The following is an 18,747-nucleotide window of genomic DNA, read 5'->3' as shown; positions in this document are numbered from 1 at the left end:
TTCTACCCAGTCCTTATCTTCCCTGTCCTATGCACTTTGGGACATCACTGCCAGCAGACAGCATCCTAACCTGCCTCCTTCTCACCCCCACATTCCTACACCTTTAGTTCAAGGAGCCATGGATGTGAAATGCCACTGCTCCTGATCTGACGGAGCCCTCTCATATGTCTGAAGGAGAGAACTAAAACTTACATAAGAAAGTTTCAGAAATGATCCCAGTCAACACTTGGAATCAAAGCGTGTAACGGTTGGTTTGACTAAGATTTATTTGCCATTTGTTGAACAGTTAATACGACTTAATGTAATATCATCGATAAAACGAGAAATACATATTTGGGCTTTGTCTCTAGGTTCTGGCACAGAGCTCCTAAAACCCCTATAATTTTCGGAGTGATGGAAGTGATAAGAACATCTTTTGTTATTCATAATAATATGTCCCTTTCAACGTTACTTGATTTATGCTAATAGGGCAACTCTTGGTGGACTCCCAGACAACTTTTAGGATGGGCTAGTTGCCAGAGGACTCAACCATGTGTTTAGGTAGAAGCTCTCAGCCTCAACCCTGACCTCTGGGAAGGGGAGAGGGACCAGAGATCGAGTCAGTGACCAATGGCCAATGATTCAATCAACCATGCCTATGGTACAGAATCTCCATAAAAACCATGAACAACAGTTGGGTTTGGACAGCTTCCAGGTTGGTGAACACATCCACGTGCTAAGAGGTGGTGCACCTCAACTCCACAGAAGCTCCTATGCTCAGGACCCTTTTGGACCTCACCCTATGTACCTCTTCATCTGGCTACTCATTTGTGTCCTTCATAATATTTTTTATAATAAGCTGGTAGTAGTAAGTTAGCTGTTTCCCTGAGTTCTGCGAGCTGTTCCAGCAAATCATCAAACCTGAAGAGGGGGTTATGAGGACACCCTTGCTTCATAGCCAGTCAGTCAGTCAGGAGTCTGGGTGCCCTAGACTTGCAATTGATGTCGGAAGTGGGGCAACCCTGTGAGACTGAGCCCTTAACCTATGGGGTCTGACGCTAAATCCAGGTAGTTGGTGTCAGAGTTGAAGTCAATGGTAGGACACTTAGTTGGTGAAGTTGGTGAGCCAGAGAATTGATTGGTGCCAGGAGTAAATCCACACTTTTGGTGTCAGAAGTATTGTGAGTAGAAAGAGATCATAGTAGAAGTAATGCTTGGGCATTGTGCTAAATGCTGTAGAGTTTTATCTCACTTCATCTTCACCCAAACTGGTGTGAGGGTAACATCCTTGCCTTCTCTTTTTGATAAGGCAGTTGAGGCTTCCTGTTAAATAATGTACCCAAATTCCCACTGATCGAGTAAAAATTTAGACCTGTCCTAACTGCCCTGATTATATGCCCACACTCTGAATTCCACCTCCTTTTCGGCATTCAGAAAACACCCTAACAAATTCCTTGCTGGTTAGTTCTGAAATGACCTTCGCCTCCCAAAGATCTTTGTTAATAAAGATAACAGAAACGGCTCTGGGGTAGCTTTAGCTGTTGTCAAATAACCACAGGTCTGATATTCTGGGGGCTATTTTCTGCCCAGGAAAAGGAAGATTTCAAAACCGAAATTACACACAAGGCAGGCAATCCTAGAAAAGAAAGGGATTAATAGACTTCCTGTAACTGTAACTACCACATTCTGCTTTGGGGAGCAATGTTTTATTACTATGTTCACTGCTCTTTTATTCCCTAAAGAACTCTTTCAACAATGATTTATCTTAATTTGACTTTTTTTTTTTTTTCCAGGAAAGCAAGCAGTACACTTCATTCAAGAGAAATGATTTGTAGTTGTGGTAAATTCCCTTTGTTCATTTACTTATTTGTTTGTTCATTTATTTGGTTACCCAGAAATGTTTACTGAGTGCTTAGTATTAAAAAAAAAAGTTACTTCTCTAAAATACCATAAGCCCTTTCATTTTTACAGGTAAACACACATGAGACCTCATGGCTGCATTTGTGCTCCTTATATTTTTTTATAATGCATTGTCTGCGCTGACCAGAGTTGAAGTTTTATAGTAGAAACCTATTACCTCGAAGATGAAAAAGTGGCCAACAGTCAGTAATAATTGACAGTTTTTCAACATAAAGAGCAAAGGGTGTTCTATAAACTAAAAAAGAAAGACACGAACAAACAAGTATGTTCCAAACTTGTATATGTTATAATTTTCAGGAAACTGGCTTTTTATTTCTTTTCTCGGCTGAAACTTCACTGTTAGCTCATAAAGGCTTATGATTCTTTTGGTTGGCACCTGTTGAAGGAATAATGGCAGACTTATTGATGGGATAGCAACAGATAGATGGCCAGGAATGTTTCTACATGGAGGAAAGTAAAAGTTTTAAATCTCTCTAAGGAAAGAGTACACATGGAAGAGAAAAAAAATAATTTGACCATACTTTTTCTGAGAAGCTAGCAAAACTTCCCTGCCCTTGATATGATTTTATCGGACTAAGTCAGTTTTCAATTCTATACTCAGGCTATTTAAAAAGGCTTTATTTTTCCCTAGAATTTTTCCTATGGAGAGAAAAACTGAATTTCTATTACCTATAATAATAATAATGATAATAGTCATAATTTTTTAAACGTTTATTTATTTTTGAGAGATAGAGACAGAGCGTGAGCAGGGGAGGGGCAGAGTGAGAGGAAGACACAGCATCTGAAGCAGGTTCCAGCCTCTGAGCTGTCAGCACAGAGCCCGACGCGGGGCTCAAACTCCTGAATCGTGAAATCATGACCAGAGCCAAATTTGAACGCTTAACGGACTGAGCCACCCAAGAACCCCAACAGCCATCATTTTTGAGTGCCTACTGTATATTTACTCGTCAGACTTTAGGCTTATTCTTTTATATTTTGCTTCTAATCCTTGCCCAAATCCCAGGAAGTAAAGATTATTATTCCTATTTCGCGGAAGAGAACTCTGTGGTGTAGAAAGACTTATTAGTCTATAGGCCACTAAGTGGTAGAGCTGAAATTCAAACCCTGATCTGGCTGCCATGGGAGCCTGTACCCTTTCTGCCATGACACATGGCACAGTGCCTCCCCAACTGACCTTAGGCCAGGAAAATGCTCCCAAGTTCCCAATTTACTGTATGAAAATACTCATTGTCGTATAATTAGATTTTATGCATTTTATGCATTTACGCATAATTAGATTAAATTTTGAGGCACAGATTCAATGTGAAATCATCACTATCTTTTATTTCAGGGCTTCATTTGCTTCTCATTCCTAGTCCCAGTAAACATCCTGTTTACACACCAAAAGCCTCCTCTGAAGGCACCTTCTGGTAATTGAGGAATATGATAGTTTTGTTTGTTTGGTTTTTAATGATTATTTATTTATTTTGAGAGAGAGAGAGATAGCATGCACTTGACAGCGAGAGGGGACATGGGCAGGGGAGAGTTAGAGAAAGAGAGTGAGAAAGAGAGATAGAGAGAGAGAGAGAGAGAGAGAGAGAGAGAGAATCCCAAGCAGGCTCTGTGCTGTCAGTGTTGAGCCCAACCAGAGCTCAAACTCAGGAACTGTGAGATCATGACCTGAGCTGAAATCAGGAGTCAGACGCTCAATCTACTGAGCCACCCAGGCACCGGTGAGGGATATGATGTTTTAATCATCACTAACTCTTGTGGTCATTGAGACAGACTGCTTCAAACCTGTTCCTGTACAACTTAGTAGTTGTAAATCTAAGCTTGCACGGTGTCCATGAATAAATTGAAAAGTAAAGCCTCAAGATTCAGCCTCCTAAGACTGGTGTCCAAATTTCAAAATTGGGTCTTTAACCCACAAACTGGCTCTCATATTATTTCTAAGATCCATTTTCTAAAATGCATCCTGAGGAAGCCTCGACATGCAGAAACAGTGCTGCAGGACCCCAGTTACTGCAAGTTGGAGCTGGCTAAGTGGCTGAAACCCAAGCAGATGATGAGGCCCCACCTTAGCTAATGTAATGAGGGATAGATAAGGAAGTTGGGCAGCCAGTGAACACCAAGAAGGAAGCAGTTCCCCTTGGCTGCCAATATATAAACATCAGGCTTCTACAGAGGAGGTTAACACACAATCCAAAGAATTTCCGAGTGTAAACAGAAGCTCAAATTTCACCTTTGCCTGGGGCTGCCACTGAATGAAGCCACTCATCAACAGTCCTTTGGGTATTCCTTTGACCCACCGTCAAACAACTTGAAGATGTAGAAATGACATTTTAAAAAGCGATCACACAAATTTAAAAAGTCTAATTCCACATTGCCTTCTAATGCATTCTCTTTTTGGCTAATGGTACTGCTCACTTTCTAGAAGTTCTCTGTGTATTGCCTATAAGATATCTTTCCACAACTCTGTTCCCTGTGGGAACATCCCAGCCACCACAGACAGACAGTCACGACTTGTCTTTCTTTTCTTTTTTCTTTCTTTCTTTCTTTCTTCCTTTTTTTTTTTTTAAATGTTTATTTATTTTTGAGACAGAGAGAGACAGAGCATGAACGGGGAGGGTCAGAGAGAGGGAGACACAGAATCTGAAGCAGGCTCCAGGCTTCGAGCTGTCAGCACAGAGCCTGACGCGGAGCTCGAACTCACTGACAGTGAGATCATGACCTGAGCCGAAGTCGGATGCTTAACCGACTGAGCCACCCAGGTGCCTCTTTCTCCCTTTTTCTTTCTTTCTTTCTTTCTTTCTTTCTTTCTTTCTTTCTTTCTTTTTTTTTTCTTTCTTTCTTTCTTTCTTTCCTTCCTTTTCTTTCTTTCTTTCTTTCTTTCTTTCTTTCTTTCTTTCTTTCTTTCTTTCTCTATCTTGCCTTTATTTCCCCTCTGATGTTTTATCACTTCTCCCACCACACTGATTTTTATTTTAAATGTCCTTGCTATGGTCACTTTCATTTGCCCTGTTCTTTTCCCATTTTTGTCATGTATCTCTGGTTGTGTACTGCTTAGCTATAGCTTCTCTCTCTGTACCTCTCCAGTTCAAGGTGGGAGTTTAAGGCAAATTCACTTTTGATCTCTCATATCAGAAAGAGTAGAAAGTGGGGAGTTGCTATTGGCCATAACATTATGTTTTCTTAACTGTGATTGCCTGTCTTAGAGAACTAAGACACAACAATTCATTAATCAATAGTATTCACTGATGAGGGGTGTGATAGATAATACTAATTAATAATAATAATAATAATAGGTAATGCCCCTGTTTTCTTCTGGAGAACCACTCCACCCTCCTCTCAAGCACAGAGGGCTCCTCCCTCACTCCTCTAGCCCAGAGTGGTCATGTGATCCAAGCCTAGTCTGATCTTTGCAAGTCCCTGGAAGTGGTGCTTGACCAAGACTGGCTAATCAGAGACACTGAAACTCAATTCTGCATCTTCTGTTAGAGTTGTTGCGATAGAAGCATTTTTTTTTTTTTTTTTTTCCTACTGGGGCTGGGAGAGGATTGCTGGTGGCCCCAGCAAGAGGAGGATTTCTGAAATGAAGCCAGTACAGAGATGGGGAGAGAAATTCAGTCTTGATGCAATTGTTTTATTTTCCAACCCAGCAATGCCTGAGTTTATAAGACAGAGGTTTGCTTAAACCAGTTGGTTTGATTTGGCTTTCTGTCCTCAAATCTGAAAGTCTTGATCTATATAAACCATGTGGTGGGCTGCATGTGGTTCTCACACTCAGTTGCAAATCAGCAATATTCTGGGAGTTTTATAAATTTCTGATTTAAAAATACCCATGGACTGGCTTGTGCAGCCTCATATGTAGTGGTCACCATTTCAGGGTCTCAGACATGCAGAGCTCTGTGGTGATCATCACCGGAAAGTGCCTACGGGGTGTATCATTTATGAAGATACTTTCCAGAGAGAACTTCATAGACAGTTCTGGGGTTGCCTTTTAGTCTAGTTCCCATTTCTTTTATACCCCCCGCCCTCTGGATCTGGTGTTTTTATACCCTCATGTACCATCAAAACTGTCTCTTAGAGAAGAAGAGTGCCAGCATAACATGTGTGCATATATATATATGTATGTATATATACCTGTTTATATATGTCCTTTAACTCGGCTACAGTACAATCCCCAATTTCCTATTACTCCTCTGATGGCACACATTCAAAATGCAAATTTTCATACACAAAGGAAGAATAACTCTTGAAATAATGTGTGGTGCCATCAAGGACTTGAAGCTCACACTTGATTTAGTAGAGCCACATAGACAGCAGAGTGTGACTGCTCAGCAAAAGCAACAGAATTTAGAGTCAGCAAATTGTGTAGGAGAGTAATTTTAAACAGGAAACAGAGATGGTGAGTATATGATGGTGTAGCTGAACTTCAACCTTGCATAGAACCAGGCACTTTGGAGGAGACCATCAAGATCATAGAGATTAAATCCTTCATTTGACAGAGATCAGAGACTTGCTAAGGCCAATCAGAACAGGCAAGAATCCAGAGTTATTATTCTCCCAACTGTTCCCACTCTTGATCTCCCCACTCTTGAATCCTAAGCCCTATGATTATATAAAATAGATATTAAGACTTCCACACTCATATCTTCCTATCTGTGCTTGCTTTCCATTAATAGTCCCAAGTATTTCTTTCAGAATCTCATTCCACAAAGTTTTTTTTTTTTAAGTTATATATATATGTATATATTCCTGTATGTAAGTATAATGGATATTGGAGCAGATTGTCCCCTTCCACTATATATTTTTTCTAATGTGACATTGACAATAACCATCAAGAGGAAAGGGTCTATGTTCTCTCCTCTTGAACCTGGGAGGATTTGTTAGCTGTCTCGACTGATGTGAATGTGATGAGAATGCGGTCAAAACAACACTGTATGGCTTTTGAGACTTGGCCATAGAAAGTGATGTGGATTCTAATTCACTTTTGCTCTGGAGATAGGTACCTTGAGAGCTCTGAATCAATGTGCAAGATTTCCCTGAAGCTCCTCATGCTGGTAGATTGTGTGGAGGGACTACATCAAGCTAGAGAGATGTCCAAGGAGCTGTGATTATTCCAGCCTTCTGTTGTTTGAGTCTCCCCAACTCAGGGCTCAGACAGGTGAGTGAGCAAACATCTGAAGATACCACCTCCCAATTTCTGAGCTACTTTAGCTGATGCTGAATGGAGTTAGAAATAAACTATCCCCACTGAGCAGATTTGTGGATAAAATAAACATCGTTATGTTTAGCCAATACATTTTACAGTAATTTGTTATGCAGCTGTAATACCTGGAACAGACATTTTTCCCTCTTGCTAATCGAGAGTACTAACTTGTGGGGAGAAAGCATTCAGGAGCCTGTCCATCAGGGTGATTTGGTGTCTGTAAAATTAAGGAGAAACTTCAAGCATGCAAGCAGTTAAGATTTCCATGGTTTAATATCCAAACGCAAATCTCATGGAAAGTCAATGAAAATGCAACAGCAATGCAGAAAATAAGATGAAGAAAACTGAACCACCGCCACAAGAGTGCATTTTAAAGAGTAGGCTTTGTTGCTAAGGAAGAGTAAGAGAAGAGCAAGACTTCCAAAGAGGGAAAAGAGGAAGGTGTCAAAAAATAGAACGTGGTTGAAGTGACACTGTGTCTTGGAGACTCGGTCACACAAGGTGGTAGGGATTCCAGCTGGAAGAGACCAACCACGATCCCAGGAGGAAGCAGAAGCCCATTCAAAAGGGTGTGAGAAGGCTCACGAAGGGATATTTTAAAAGACGTGCACGGAATCAAGGGAAGGAATAAAGGACAGCGAAGCTCCACAGCTCTAACAACAGGGGAAAGCCCTCACCATCTCCAGGCCTGAGAGGAGGGGAGGGAGTGGTTGGTTAACTGAAACCAAGCAAGAGCTAGCAATGGAGAGGGCCGCCTACAAGGGCTGTGGCCTCCGGTGAAGGAAGGCAGCTATTTGTGTCTGGTAGCGAAGGTCCAGGAGAATCAATGCTCTACGCGTTTCTGTCTCTCCCACCCTCCAATTCCCTGTAAATACCTTCACTGGTGCAGCCCATTCTTTCTCATTGTGGGCTAAACATTTGTTCCTAGGCGGGGGCGGGGGGGACCTCCAAAAGGCCACAGTACATAAACGGATATACAGCATACTTGTGGTATGAAAATCTCAGGGGAGACTTAGGACAGAATGTCCTAAGACAGCTCCTTTAGGGAAGATGATAATGAAACATAGATGAGAAGCGCTGGCTAATGAGCCCAAAGCTCAAGGGCGAGGGTCCAGTCAGGGTAGCTCCTTGGCAAATGAACACTCAGGCCTTATTAAATTTTTTCCTGACCACTACCCTTTCTATCTCTGCATCTATGCACAGAGACAGATGGCGGTTAGGATCTGGGGAAACCACCTATTATGTAGCAGAACAACCAATGAGGGAAATTAGCAAAATGTTCACAATCACAGTGAACCTTGCCATTAATATAGAAATTACTTTCGTTTTGGGTATATTTAAATTTTATTTAAAAATATATTTTTGTTAATAGTAATTTTTTTTTTAAATTTTATTTTTGAGACAGAGAGAGACAGAGCATGAAGAGGGGAGGGTCAGAGATAGAGGGAGACACAGAATCGGAAGCAGGCTCTAGGCTCTGAGCCATCAGCCCAAAGCCCGACGTGGGGCTTGAACTCACGGACCGTGAGATCGTGACCTGAGCTGAATTCGGACACTTAACCGACTGAGCCACCCAGGCGCCCCTAAAAATATTTTTTTAATATTTATTTATTTTTGAGAGAGAAAGAGAGACAGACAGACAGACAGAGTGTGAACAGGGGAGGAGCAGAGAGATAGGGAGACATAGAACCAGAAGTAGGCTCCAGGCTCCAAGCTGTCAGCACAGAACTTGACGCTGGGCTAGAACTCACCATGAGATCATGACCTGAGCCAAAGTTGGACACTTAATTGACTGATCCACCCAGGTGCCCCTAGGGTATATTTTAGTAATTACAAAAAGTGAGGAGATAATTCTAAGGCATACCTACATTATTGCTAATTTGCGAATTTGGTATTACATAATGAACAAGTCAAATTTGACAATAGGGCTGAATTAAGGCTTTCAGAAATCCTAAGCACCAAACAGATTTTGGTGTTCTCCCCCATCCTCACATTAAAATTAAAATGTATCTATATCTATATCTATCCATATCCATATCTATATCTAAATATCTATCTATATATGCACACACATATATCTTAACATGGCCACATCTCCATGTGTGCTTTAAAAGAAAATTTCTCTTTAAATTACCTGATTATAATATTCTGGATAATTAACCAAAGCTGAGCTTTTCTCATTTATTTTTGGTGCGCCTGCTTTACCGATATGCAAAGTGTATGTTTAGTCTCTATGTGCAGTAAAATAGCTTTGACCAGAAATAGTGGTAATGTGTATCTTCTGACCATATAGCTCATTATTATCAAGTGCATTATTTCCATGACTTGTCAAATTGAAAATGTCTTGGTAAGATTTTCATCCAGGTCTGTTTTGGGATCTAGCTTTAATGTAGAGAGTGTCACTGTGTGTTTCGTTTTAACTTCATACAAGGAGCCCCATGTCACTTTCATGGTGAAAAAGCCCAGCATGGCTGTCAGATATCAGTAAATAAAGTCCAGACTCCTCTGCCGGGTTTTCAAAGTTCTTCCTATCAGAGCCCCCAGTCCACATCCACTTCACAGTCCGATGTCTCTGTCGCTTGGGCCCTTTGCTTCTTTCCTGTCTGCAAGCTCTTCTGTTTCAGACTTTTCTCTAGTATATTCCCCTTCTCCTGCAGATTGCCCGTTCTGTGGAGAACCTGTGGGGACCTTGGTAAAAGTGTAAAGGCCCACTCCCTGTCCTTTGGTGAGCCTGGGCCTCAGTTCTAAACCCTCTAGGTGACTCTGAAATCACACACTAAAATAATTTTGTGTTCTCAAACGCAAAGTGTAAGCACTGGCATTTGGTCTGGCACCAAACTACTTTACTTCTAGGCCTGATTTCCCAGAGTTCCTAGTCATGTGACATTCTGTAATTTTTTTCACTTCTCTGTGCCTTAGTTTCCTCATCTGTAAAATGGGGATATTACAGCACATGCTCAAGAGTATTGTTCTAAAGATTGAAGGAGCTAGATGTGAAGTGCTTAGAAAAAAAATGTCTGGCACATTAAATGTGCACAATAAATGTTAGCTAAATGGCCCTTTATATGTCTGGAAGTGTCGATGTTGCTGTCTCAGTGCCTAATCAATACAGGCAGGCCAATTACTTTTGGCATTGAGAGAACTTGTGATCCTGTACCAAATTCTCAGGAAACAGGGTGTGTAAACCTGTGACTGGCAACCTTGATTCCATATGAGGATTGCCCAAGGCTTAAAAAAAATACTGTTGTCTGGAAAAAAAAGCAAAAAAAACCCCAAAAAACAAAAAAAAAACAAATCAAAAAACCCCACAAAAAACTGTTGCCTGGGTTCCTCTGCCAAAGGCTGGACTTAATTGGTCTGGGGGTGAGACACAGAAGCAGGGATTTTTAAAAGTTCTCTAGAAGATTCTAACGTGTAACCAGGGTTGCTTAGGGAACCTGATCAACACTGGCTGAGGCAGTTGATTAACAATTAACCTGAAACAGCTGTCTTTTTGTAGTATCAAGATCACCAGTAATCTTCTGCTTTTTGAAATACTAGTCACTAGCTAATTAGCCACTATCTGTAACCATGCTGGGCTGCAGTCTGAAGGTTGAACCAGATATGGGTAATTTATTGTCTCAGCCATAGTTGTAGTGGAAGGTCCATGAGATGAGAGGAAGTCACAGAGAAGGCTCAATCCTGTTGGCTGGTTCCTCACAATGAACCATCAAGATAATCTGGTCATTCTATTTTAGATAATGTTTCTCAAGTTGTGATCCAGACACCTAGCACCAAGATCTGGTTTCTAAATACTACTCTGCACTAAAAGGAGTCAAAGCTCCTTGAAGAAATGGCTGCCATCAGGGCTGGGGCACGGAAAGTATAATATGAGCTTGGCCATCTGGTTGACCGGAAAGCAAGGGATGGTCAAAGAATGATGGGGACATATCTAAAGGGCACAGAAGCCATCTTAAAGGATGGGGCCCTTGATAGAAACTAATTATGATCCATTGAATACAATAAAAAAAAAATATGAGTTGAAAATGATATAAATAAATAAATGAATAAATGAAAGACTGGTGAATAGTGGAATATTTTACATAGTTTTAACGCACCTCCCCACAAGATGTACATTAACTGCAAATAGAGAAAAGAGCAGCTACACAGTGATGAAGCCTTACTGATACCTCTTTGGTCAAATAAAGTGAGCATCACCAGTGATGGGTCGTATTGAAGTCATGGGTGACTTACATCATGTCATGAGAAGAACACAGCATCACCTCTGTGACAGCTCTGTAAAGATCCATAACTTGAATCCAGTCATGAAAAATCATTGGACAAACCCAAATTGGGAACATTCGACACTATAACTAGCCTGCAATCTTCAAAAGCATCAAGGTCAGTAAAGTCAAATTAAAACCTAGGAATCCTTCCCAACTGGAGGCAGGAGAGTAGAGATAGGACAACAAAATCAGACATGTGATTTTGAACTGGATCTCTTTGTTACAAAAGACATTATTGGGGAAATCGGGGAAACTTAAATAGGGTCTGAGTATTAAAGGTAGTAATGTATCAGTGTTCACTTTCTGATTTTTATCTTTCTATTCTGCTCACTTAGGAGGGCTGCTCATGTTTGCAGAAAGTGCACAGTGAAATATTTGGGGGTGAGGGGCACCAGATCTGCAACATTCTCCTGAGTGGTTCAAGAAGAAAATGTTTCTTTGTACTTGCAAATTTGCTCTAAGTTTGAGATTATTTGTCTAAAATAAAAACCAAGTTTGAAATAAAAATGGTGCTCCAAAGATGCACTGCACTGAGTTAAAATACAGCTTTCTGATTTGGTGGCAGGCTGGGACTGAGGGCAAGAATTTACGTTTTTAGCATTCACCGTGAGTGGCAGCTTTAGATTGAAGGAATAAGAAGCTCCCCTGAGAGTAGCAGTTTGCGCCGTTCACCAAACACTCAGCAAAACCACCCCACTTTTACCCTGCATTCTAGAGCAAACCTCCCCATCCCTCCACCCCTTTCCTCCCCAAACCCCCTATCTATTTTCTTTCTGCCAGCAGCAAAGATTGTTAGAGATCAGTAGGGAATTCTTAGGACAGAGAATTGAGAAATGATTCTAGCGATCTGCCGGTGTTTTTATGCAAGGAGAATAGGATACCCTGTTTTTCTCTGTGTCGTTCCTCAGGCAGGGCAATCCCTGGAGATGGGAGTCATTTCCTAAGACTGCCTCTGGTGGCTCCAGAGTGGCAGGAGTTAGGGGTGAAGAGGCATGCTAGAGCAAGGTATTAGGAGAGCCTGCTGCGCATCAAGGTAATTCCAGCGTAGGTGGACTGGTTTAAGACTCTCTCCGGGATAGTTGGAAAGCACAACTTTGTTACAGTAGAAAATTGAAATTTTGAAATATAACGGCAAAACCCGAATGTGAAAATCCAACAAGGTTCAAATAGCAATACTTCTTAAAGACAAAGCAAAACCAAACCTTTCTCTACTTAAAAATTAATATCTAATATTATAAGCCATCAAATGTCCTCTTGGCACCGTGCCAGCACTGGAAAAAAAAAAAAAAACCCTCTAATGTAGCTCTGTAAACCCAAGGACTGAGTCTTCAACAAAACAAATACATTCTTTATCTTCAGTTTTGGAAATCAAAATAGGCAGAGTCTGAATTACTCACAGATACTGATAACACTGAAAGAAACTTAAAAACAAACAAACAAACAAAACTTTGTATATGGCCTGATAAACTGTCTTTCCCTTTGGCTTTTAGTAGCTAACTTAGGATCGCTTTTCATGTGAGTCCTCTGGACAATTCTGGAGGACTTTGAAAAGAAAGTTTCCCCATCTTTCTGTGAAATGAGATGTTCTCAGAGGACTATTTGGCTATTAAAACTCATGATTCAAAGCTTTTAAATTAAGGATGAAAATATTTACTGGGCATGAAAGAAAGAGCTCATAAAGAATCAATTTTCATGAATTTGATGGTTATGTAGAATTACAGAATTTGATATTTAGAGGGGACCTCAGGGATATTAGGTGAAGGATTTGATCCTGTGCCTAAGATCGAAAATAGAATTCAGGTGTAATGGTTCCTAGTTCAGGGCTCTTTCCACTAGCTTGCAACCACATTTCCCCTTTCCTTTCTTCTTCCCTGCCTCCTGTCCTACTTTCTTTTCTTCTTTAATTTCTTTCTTGCTTTCATCATAAATGACAGCAATTCCACCATTATCCATTAACTGGAAAACTACTGATTGAAAATAAACAAGACAACAACAGTAATAAACACCTCTTGTTGGGAGAGAACATATTGGAGTCTATAGTATCTAAAGCATCTAAAACAATCTTTTCTGTGAGTTATCTTCCTTGTTAACACATTTGTGTTTTCTCTATTTTGTTGTTATTGACAATAAGTTTCTTCATGACTGAATATTTTGCTTTTGCTTAATTGGAAAATTAGCCTCATAATGGGCTAATGTGGCCTTCCTAGGGTGCAGGGAGTGAGAACTACCTGGACAGACATGATGGAAGGTAGGAATAAGAATTCTTTTTCTTGGAAAGTTTGAACTAAATGTAAGCCGGGTACAACTTCTATTCTAGATTCAGTTTTTGTGGAGAACATAAAAAGACTCATCCTTGACTCCTCTCTCTCTCTTTCAGATGCCACATCTAATGCCAGGATGCCTCACTCAAGTGACTTGAGCATTGATACTTGCTGTTGGCACAATACCTCAGTTTCTTGCCATGCATACCTTCCCACAGTGCTGGTGGAGTGTCCTCAGGACATGGCAGCTGCCTTACCCCAGGGCGAGTGATCCAAGAGACAGTCAGGCAGAAGCCATACTTTTCTATGACCTACAATTTTATGACCTAGAATATCGTACACCATCATCAGATATTCGGATCCAGAACCCTCAAGCTAAGCCAATTCCTGATCCACAGAAAGTCTAATGTAATAAATGCTATTTTGTATTTTAAGCTGCTACATTTGGGATAAAATTTCAGCCAGCAATACATAAATAATACTGCATGGGTCACCATTTGACTTACTATGTATTATATTTTATTTACTATTTTAAAATCTATTAATGACCATCCCCACAGACCCTAGAATATAAGCCCCCCCCCACAAAAAAAAAGGGTTTATGTGTATGTGTGTGTGTGTGTGTTCAGTCCCTAAAACAGTGCCTATGCTGTCAATGAGTGTGTATTTAACAAAACTATGTGGAATGAATACTTAGAAAAGCTATATCTGGATGGTGGGGAGATAAACTGATGTGGCTGGAGGAAGGATGCTGTGGGAAATCTCTGTGACACCACTATTTTGCACAACTCCAGGGGACGCTGTTCCCACTGTATTCAATGTGAATGGAGACTTCTGAGAGCACAGCTCCATGTGAAATTCATTTTGACCTTGTAGATCCCCTGAATGGGCTTTGGGGACCATCCACAGTGTTCCATTGGCCACATTTTGAGAAACACTCATCCAGGAGACTAAGACCACAGGAAGTTGGAAAAAGACCAAGCCTCAGAAGAGAGATCCTTGTTCTTAACATCTTACAAAAATATCAGAGAATTACCAAAATTCAGGGGCCCACGGGGCTGGACAATGTGTGTCTCAGTGGCAGATCTGAACTGACAGCCCATAACCAGAGACCACCTCCCCCTTCATGCCCCTGATCTAACATGGGACTCCCCATGCAATTTTAGAGGCAGGAAGTAGAAGCCAAAGAATGATTGAGGGGGAAAATATTGGAGGTAGACCAGTTTCTCAGGAAGGTTGACTTGAAGATAAAAAATTTGGGGGCACCTGGTTGGCTCAGTCGGTGGAGCATATGACTCTTGATTTTGGGGTTGTGAGTTCGAGCCCCATGTTGGGTGCAGAGATTACTTAAAAATAAGATCTTCAAAAAAAGGATTGAGATCAAGGAGAAGGTAGATTGGGTGAAAGTCCATTTGGGACAGGAACTAATGTGGTTTGTGGGGGCCGAGGAGGGCTAGTGAACCTATAGGAGAGAGAAGAGGAAAAACACCTAGGGAGATAGGAGATTCAGCCAATGCAGTTTAAGTCTTTTCTCCATTTGGAACACTCTTGTTGCTATTGAAAGGAATTTCAAGCGTTAGTAAACAAAGTGGGTGAGTTTTTGAGGGAGGGAGTTCCTCCTGTTTTGATTCAGTACACTTTGACTGACTGGCTCTTCTGTCCAGAGATTGTGCCGGCAGTTTCCACATATCATCTTGTTTAAATTCCCACACTCCCACAGAGTAGGTTTTTCCCTTCATTTAACAATGAGGAAACTGACCTTTAGGTTAGAAAAACTGCCAGAGTAGGAAGCAGAAGTTGTACAGTTAAAAGTTCTGTCCACACTTCTGTTGAACTGCTCTTTCTCCACAGGTAGGAGGGTCCGCATATGTGATCACCCAAGCCAGAAGGCCTCCAACAGTGAACGGCAACATCACCAATAATACGCCAATGCCAACAGGCATAAATGGGGGCTGCCTGGGTCACATAGCACCCATGGTTACTCTGGCCAGGTAGGTTCATCCTTCTTGCTTATAGAAAATGCCTTAATACTTGAAATCATAATAATTAAAATCCTAATGAAACAGGACTCTGTGGTCAGAACCACAGCTCTGTTTAATGGGTAAATGTGGAGAGCATGACCATTGGACCCTTCTACCGGCTCGCTCTGAATGGCCTTGAATCATGCAGAACTTAAAGAGCATAATTAAAACAAGATGGTGGCATGGACTTTTATTGTATTCTGATTTTCACCATGGAAATTTTACACTTTGCTTAAATTCTTGGTATTTTAAGGTTTAGAGGATAAAACAAAGCTTTACTTAATGAGAAAGCTGCTTTTTCTCATTCCTGCTTCTTCCTCTTTTTTTTTTTTTTTTTAAACCTGGTCAGTCACTAAGCTCATTTGAGTGATGGCAAAGTCAAAATTGTGACTGCCTGATTTTATCCTTCGCTGCACTCGTCAAAAAATTAAATTAAAGAGCATGCTTATGAATATAACGCATGAACTGCTGCATGGCATTCTGAAAGATAGAATGTCCCTTCTGTCCAGCTACTCACAAAACAACATGTCACATGATACATTAATATGCAGGAAAAATAATAGGGCAGAGAGAAAATTCTACCTCTTAGGACATACAAAGTGCATTCCACCAACGGTTCATGTGTTCAGAAAAATTAATTTTAGTCAAGACGATAATAATAATACCTCTAATAGCTACATTAGATCCTTCAAACTTGCATAGTGCTTTCTAGTTTCCAAAATGTTTCCACATGTAATTTCATCTGACAAAAGAAATCATTAATATTTTAAAGTGCAGTATAGGGCTGCTTGATTTAGCACTGCAAGGGCTCGGGTTCCTGAAGGATGTGCATCCCATGAAGGCTTGTTGAATATTCTATGAAGAGGCAATTGTAGAGCGAGAGCCAAAGTGCTAGTGCTTTCTGCAAAAAGATGGTGGAAAATAGCATTCATTACCAAAAGCCACTGAAGACTTTGGAGATGAATGTTTGGATAAAATTACTATTCTAAATTTGCTACTGAAGTTTAGAAGTATAATGTCTCTAGTTTTTAAATGAAAATATGTTTTTTGATAAATATATAAAACAATTCTCACCATATATATATTTTTTCAATTACACACAAATTTAGAAAGTTGAATATCGAACTCTCCCAAATCTGCCCCTGCCTTTTCTCCACTCCTCTAAGTTCCTGAGAGCAATTAAAAAAAATAATAATAATAATAAATGTTTATTTATTTTTGAGAGAGAGAGAATAATAATAAATGTTTATTTATTTTTGAGAGAGAGAGAGAGAGAGAGATCACAATCAGGGGAGGAACAGAGAGAGAGGGAGACACAGAATCTGAAGCAGGTTCCAGGCTCTGAGCTGTCAGCACAGAGCCTGATGCAGGGCTGGAACTCAAGAACCTCAAGTTCATGACCTGAGCTGAAGTCTGACGCTGAATGGACTGAGACACCCAGGCGCCCCCTATCTACCTATTTCTTGAATACGTGGCTGAACTGGTGGCTTTTAAAGGGAACTCCTTAGAAGCCAGAAATGAAGGGGATTGAATCAAGATTCTAGGGCCCCTGAGATGGGGCCCTAGAATTTGTAGTTCTAACAAGTCTGAGATGGGGCCTGAGAATTTGTAGTCTAACAAGTTCCCAGGGATGTTGGTGATGCAGACGGAGGAACAGTCTTTGCGAACCATTCACTAGAGCTTTGGTTCAAATGAACCACACACATGAGGCGTAGGACCAGTGCTTTGGTCCTGAATATAGTACAAAATTTTCCTGTCTCAATTTTAGCACTGAGGAAGAAAGGAAGAACAAAGTCTCTGTTGAGATTTCCTAATCTTATATATGTACTAACATGGGCTTAGCATCAAGTGGCAAACAAAAAACATAATAAAAAACTCTAAGCCAAGTATATAGTTTAAGGTTTTCCTAAATTGGCAATATCTTCAGGTATCTCAGAAACAAAACTGTAAATAAATAAACTCTTCATCCAACTTCAAAAACTTCCCACAAATAAAAATCTAAATAACATGGCAATAAAAAAACACAGAATATGTAAGGAAATTACTGTAATCATGAATCTGCAAAAAACAATAAACCACAGAATTTGACTTCTACAGACTAGAGATATTGAAATTTCAGATACAGATTATTTAAAAAAATATTTTATGTGGTTAATAAATAAGGAATGACCAGCCATATTTTAAAAAGAACCAAATAAAACTTGTAAAAATTAAAGTGATAAGAACAGAAATCAGATTAAATAGAGTTAAATAAAATTAGAAAATTGAGCGACAGGCTTGAAAAAATAACCATAAAGGAGTAGCAAAGAGAGATAGGGATACAGAAAAGGAAAAACAAACAAACAAAAAAAAACAAACTAAAAACACAGGAGTCCTGAAGGACAGAGAAAGAAGGAATAGAGAGTGGTGGAAATGTAATATATGGTGAGGTAATAGAAAAAAAAACAGAACTTTAGTTAAAAAATGTCCATTCCTAGGGCACCTGGATAGCTCAGTCTGTTAAGTGTCCAACTCTTGGTTTCGGCTCAGGTCATGATCTCACGGTTCATGGGTTCGAGCCCCACATCAGCTCTGTGCTGACAGAGAGGAGCCTGCTTCGGATCCTCTGTCTCCCTCTCCCTCTGCCACTCCCCCTCTCATGCTCTCTCTCTCTCTCTCTCTCTCTCTCTCTCTCAAAAAAAAAAAAAAAATAAACATAAAAAAAAAGTCCATTCCCATAACCATGAAGCACATGAAATCCTAAGAAGGATAATGGGGAACCCACACTGAGGTACATCAAAATGAAACTGAGTGACATCAAAGATAATGACCAGACTGTCAATGCAGCCAGAAAGAAAAGACAGACCTCCTAAAAAGAAACTACTAGATGGAGATATTACTTCTTAACAATTACAGAATTGATAAGACTGGGGAAAAAATCTTACATGTTGCAAGAAAATAACAATCAACCTCAAATTTTTTACCCAGAAAAACTGCCTTAAAAAAAAAAAGGCAACATGATAATGTTTTCACACAAAGCCTGAGAGATTTTCAATGAAGGAACTTCGAAAGAATTTCCTGGTGGGAGATAGAGGAAAGCTGTCAGAAGAGCATGGTTTATTAATGGTGCC

At 40.3% G+C, this 18,747-nt stretch overlaps 1 protein-coding gene across 1 annotated transcript in view; it reads right to left on the bottom strand.

Moving 5' to 3' along the window:
- MACROD2 (mono-ADP ribosylhydrolase 2) overlaps positions 1-18,747 on the bottom strand; it is a 2,018,887-nt gene that overhangs the window by 129,686 nt on the left and 1,870,454 nt on the right. The window lies entirely within an intron of this gene.

Source organism: Panthera tigris, chromosome A3 (genome assembly GCF_018350195.1).
Source record: "Panthera tigris isolate Pti1 chromosome A3, P.tigris_Pti1_mat1.1, whole genome shotgun sequence".
Classification (NCBI taxonomy): domain Eukaryota; kingdom Metazoa; phylum Chordata; class Mammalia; order Carnivora; family Felidae; genus Panthera; species Panthera tigris.
Note: the sequence above shows the minus strand (reverse complement) of the source record. Positions and strands in the feature narration are given on the sequence as shown.